Here is a 5,651-nt window from a genome sequence, read left to right on the forward strand (position 1 = left end):
TTCAGCAGGCTGGTAAAAGTTCTGGGCTACAAGCCCATAGCTGGCTGTCAGCAGCAAAGATGCGGCAGGTTAATCCACGGAAGTGCATGAGATGGTGTCCAAGGATTAAATCCACGATAGCACCAACATTTAAGATGCAGATAAGATATAAACTAATATATATATAGGATGGATACAACAAGGTCCTACTGTATAGCACAGGAAACTATATTCAATATCCTGTGATAAACCATAATAGAAAAGAACATGAAGAAGAATATCTGTGTGTATAGCTGAGTCACTATGCTGTACAGCAGAAATGAACACAACATTGTGAATCAATTATACTTCGGTAAAATTTAAAGGGAAATGATGCAGATGAGAGAGAAGAGTACTCAAAGGAGAAGAAAGATGAAACTAAGGTGAGCACCGTCAGAGACCATGGAATACGGGATTTTCAAGAAGGGTCATCAATAGTGTTTCATGCTACAGGGAAGTCAAAGAAGGCAAGATTTAGAAAGGGTCCAGTAGTGTTGGCCCCCGCGTTGGTGTTAGTGACCTCAAGGGAGAAACGTCATTTGAGCTGCGGGGACAGAAACGGTCTGAGGAATAAATGGAAGAGAGTGACGGGAAGTAGACAGTGAGTGAAGACTGGCCTTTCCTGCAGGTGGCTGAGACGCGAAGGGAAGAGGCAGTGTGGTAGCTATTACAATTTTGTTTGTCTTTAAAGAAAAAGGCTTGAGCATGTTAAAAAATCTGCGACTACTGCCAGAAGAGAGGAAACATAGCTGCAGGAGCAAAAGCGGACATTGAGAGGAGCAAGGTCCCAGGGGACTCAGGAGGGAGGAAGATCCTGAGGGAAGCAGGTGGAAGAATCAGCCTTGGAGGGAAGGAGTCTTGCCCCATCCCCTGAGACAGGAAGCAGGAAGGAAGGGAGGGAGGCAGATCAGTTTGCAGATGGCAGAGGAGAGAACACAGGAAGTTAAGGAAGTTCCTGTCTGATGGCTTCTGTTTTCTCTGTTAAGGACACGGGAAGTGGTGAGGTAGGCAGAATGGCACAATCTTGTCGATAGCTCTCGTGGGGACCGAGAGGGGGAGCTGATTAGTTGGCCTGCAGTGTGGACAGTCCTGCTTCTATACCCATCAGCCTGATGCTAACCTATAGGAACTGTATAATTCCCTCCACTAATTAATGTTTAACCACCTAAGGAGGAGTAGAGGAGGGGGCAATGTTGACAGACTGATCTAGGGCTGGTTTTTACTTCCCATGCAGGTACAGCAGAACTAAAGATTACGGGATAGTCTGAATAATAAAAAGAAGAAAGTGAAGTCAGGTGGGGTTTATTGGAGCAGAATAAGACTGAGAAATAGGTAGAGTATTAATAGAAAATTGGAAGGTTGAAAGGTTGTGGTCAGGATATCAAGAATTTATGATTTTTGATTAGAAGTGGCTCTGGATGATCTCATTCATCCATGCATGCATCCATCCGTGCACCCATGCATGCACGCATCCAGTATTTATTTAGCACACATGGGAGGTCCTGCTGGCTGGGGATGAAGGATGGCCAAGACAGAGACCACAGTGAAGCAGAACACAAATGAAGGTCGCTGGAGTTGAAGTGACCAAGAAATAAGAGGAGAGGGCACTGGACAAGTCAACCAAAAGGAGGAGACAACTTTGAACTAGGGGCTAGGCTGACTGTGGGAAAGGAGACAGCCACCCACCACAGCAGTCTCCCCTCTTCCTTGCTGGCCAGGACTATCCATACAGGTAGAAGGCAGTAACTAGGATGGGTAGAAAGTTGCAGCACTGTATGGAATGAGCCTTATAGAGGGCAGGGAAGCTCTTTACAAGAGGGTGGAAAACCAGTATCTTTAAAGGCACTGGAGCATTTAGAGACATCCAGACACCAGACACAAGACTTCAGAAGATAAGCCCTCTCTACTCGAGGCCACACAGGAAGCTCTCTCGGCAGGAGAGCCAAGGGTTCAGTTGAGGCAGAATGAAAGGGCTTCCTGCACGTCCCATTAATAGCCTTCAGTGTTAACACCAAGTCCACTAATGAAATTATCTTAGACTTTTTTTTTTTTGGCTTTGCTGTGCGGCATGTGGGATCTCAGTTCCCTGGCCAGGGATCAAACCTATGCCCCCTGCAGTGGAAGTGCAGAGTCCTAACCACTGGACCACCAGGGAATTCCCCCATCTTAGCCTTTTTTAGCCTTTTTTTTTTTTTTTTTCCTGTTCAGCTTCTGTGTTCAGTTTGGCATGCTTTCATGCTAAAATTTTAAATTTAATTTTGCAGGTGTTTACTATTTAATTCCTCTCACAGTGTGTAACAAAACAAGGGTTATATGACCCATTCTCCTATGCCCAAGCCCACGGTGGACAGATGTGTTTCGGGCTTGTCTAAGATCTACTGATCATGGTTACAGGGGCGTCTCTTTCAGAATAGTTGGAGCAGCATGCAGAGTTCTCTGGACAGCAAGATGGGTGACAAACCTATCAGTCTATCTGAATTTTTCAGATTCCTCTCATTTTTTTCATTTTACTTATAAATATATACATACTCTAGGAAAGGGTAAGTGGAGAGCAACTCAATCTGAGAAATCTACCTCAAAGATGGTAACGAGGGCAGAGGGGCTGTGTTGGACTTCTGTGGACTAGGTGAGGAACTGGGATATAGCATAAGAAACTGAAAAGTTGCAGGGAAAAAATGTGAGCCACAAAGGGTTTATGAACAAACTTTTAGGGAGCAAAAGTGAAGTAAACTCATAAAAGACTCTTGCAATCTAGGCCATACATTAACTTAATCCCTTTTCAACCAGGAAACATGATCATCCTCTATTTAGTTGACTTCTCATCTGGCCCTTCTCTTGCTCAGAAGCAATAGATCCCACTCTAAGGGATCAGATTCTCTACGGAGCAAAACCCCAGGCTGGCTGAGTTGGGTCACTTGAGCCATAGTGATGTTAATCAACAGTAATGAATTTGCAAAACTCCAATTTCTTTAAAGGTAGATTGTATTATTATTATTACTTGTTTATGCATACATCCTAGACCTGACGGTATTTTATTTTATTTTTAATTAATTAATTTATCTATTTATTTTTGGCCAGATTAGGTCTTTGTTGCTGCGCAAGGGCTTTCTCTCCTTGCGCCAAGTGGGGGCTACTCTTGGTTGTGGTGCACGGGCTTCTCATTGCAGTGGCTTCTCTTGCTGCGGAGCACAGGCTCTAGAGCGCAGGCTCAGTAGCTGTGGCGCACAGGCTTAGTTGCTCCGTGGCATGTGGGATCTTCCTGGACCAGAGCTCGAACCTGTGTCCCCTGCATTGGTAGGCGGATTCTTAACCACTGAGCCACCAGGGAAGCCCCTGACGGTATTTTAGAACGTACTTCTAAGAACTAAAAATCCTTCACTGGAATAAGTCAGAATGGAGACTTGAGTGCACAGCTATTAACTTTTATCCTCCTTCTTTGGATTCTCACATTATTCTCCTTAAGAGACTTGACTTTCGGAAAATGAATTATCTTAAGCTCATTATTTCAATCTCTTTTCTTAACTTGCTTTCCAGCAGGTAGCTGGCGGGGGGTAGCCAAAAATATCCCTACAAAATTAAGGAAGACAACAATCCTACCGGAATGCAGCAAAATAACAGAACTTAGTAAGATTAAATACTGTTACTAGCAAGTTAGCAATTCCAAAGACAGGTTTTGGGTTTAGCCATCAAACACTTGTAGATATTACTGATGTTCTGAGAGCTGAAAAGGGACTCTGGAAGCACAAAGTCTTTAATGCTGACTAATCAAGTTCTTTCACTTACCTTCCTAAAGCTGTAACATTCAGATTTTTGTAGATTTCAGAGTTCATCTCCATTGAACACCCCTCCAAACTTATTATCAATAATGTAAAGGTGAAAACGACCTTTAAAGGGAGTTTTGCCCTTAGAATTCTTTAGCTCCTGCCGTAAAGGATGAGTCCAGGTCCTTGCCACACTACTGACTATTAACTCTGTGAGAACCATTTCCTTAAAACACACTCAGAAGAGGAGTCCAGCCATTGTCACAGAGGGAGACTATCTATTTCACAAATTTTAGGCCCAAATTAAGCTATTAAACAGTCTTCAACACAGCAGCTTTTTTCTTGGCTCACCACAGGATTGAGTCTTTCAAACTAATACCTTACACAAGGAGCAAGTAGATTTTAAATCTAAATAGCCTACTATGAGCCACAGTTATTCTCTGTGTCATATCTACAAGAAGGAGTTAAGGACACTTTATTTAAAAGCATTTTTTTCTGTCTTTCATCAACCTAAGATTTCATAGACAGTACCTGTCAATGAATGACATGGAATATGGTTTATAAAGATCTGAGGCAATTAATGTTTCTTCAAAACCTTACCATTAACAATACTGTCAAGATTTTATGACAGAAGAATGGCCTTTAGTTAGATCAATCTCCATAATTAAATGGTATAAAACAAAGCTAAGTCCAACTTTCTGTCTCTTCTCATTTTTACTTTTGCAAAACAAAGATTTTAATGTTTTTAAATGACATGTGCCCACTAATAAAATCTTTAAGAAATGTAAAAATACTTTTGTGTCCAGGAGTCCCACTGGGTCCTGCTTGGTTTCAGTAAGGGCTCGGAGCCAGGCATTTTACACGCACTTACTCTCCCAGCAAAACTGAGTGCTAACCCTGACTCTGAAGACAGGGAACAGGTTCAGAGAGGTCACTGGGGCTGAAGCCAGGCAGGATTTGGGGGGCACTCAGGATCCTTCTGATGGAGCTCTGCATTTGAAGCCTGGATGCAGGAATTTTCAGAAGAGGGTGGTGCTGTGCATGACGGCTGCTTGGCTTGACAGACAGACCCCTGAGTCACAAAGGACACTTTGATGTCACCCATGGATTTCCCCGTATGCTGCACCGACACATGGCACAGTGTCCTACTTTTCAGAGAGAAGATCTCAGAGGATTCTTCCCTTGCTGCGATTGCTGAGATTTTAGAGGCTACTGCTCTCAAGTAGACTGAAGCTGGGAATGCCTTCAAGATGGTGAAGGAGTAAGACATGGAGATCACCTTCCTCCCCACAAATACATCAAAACTACATCTACATGTGGAACAGCTCCTACAGAACACCTACTGAACGCTGGCAGAAGACCTCAGACCTCCCAAAAGATGTCCTCAGGTGACCTACACTCAGAGGCGGCGCCAAATCCAAAGCTGAACCCCAGGAGCTGTGCGAACAAAGAAGAGAAAGGGAAATGTCTCCCAGCAGCCTCAGGAGCAGTGGATTAAATCTCCACAGTCAACTTGATGTGTACCCTGCATCTCTGGAATACCTGAATAGACAACGAATCATCCCAAAATTGAGGAGGTGGACTTTGGGAGCAACTGTAGACTTGGAGTTTGCTTTCTGCACCTAATTTGTTCCTGTTTTTATGTTTATCTTAGTTTAGTATTTAGAGCTTATTATCACTGGTAGACTTGTTTACTGATTTGGCTGATCACATCCTTTTTTAATTTTATATATAATTTTGTTTTCCTTTTTCTCTTTTTGTGAGTGTGTATGTGTATGCTTCTTTCTGTGATTTGTCTCTATAGCATTGCTTTTGCCATTTGTCCTAGGGTTCTGACTGTCCGTTTTTTTTTTTTTTTTGCGGTACGCGGGC

At 43.1% G+C, this 5,651-nt stretch overlaps 1 protein-coding gene and 1 non-coding gene across 2 annotated transcripts in view; both read right to left on the bottom strand.

Moving 5' to 3' along the window:
• Positions 1-5,651, bottom strand: part of DOCK4 (dedicator of cytokinesis 4) — a 282,165-nt gene that overhangs the window by 149,067 nt on the left and 127,447 nt on the right.
• Positions 2,101-2,173, bottom strand: TRNAG-UCC (transfer RNA glycine (anticodon UCC)). The gene has a single exon. It is a non-coding gene; the product is annotated as a tRNA-Gly (tRNA).

This window comes from Lipotes vexillifer, unplaced genomic scaffold (assembly GCF_000442215.2).
Source record: "Lipotes vexillifer unplaced genomic scaffold, Lipotes_vexillifer_v1.1 scaffold597, whole genome shotgun sequence".
In the NCBI taxonomy this organism is placed as follows: Eukaryota; Metazoa; Chordata; class Mammalia; order Artiodactyla; family Lipotidae; genus Lipotes; species Lipotes vexillifer.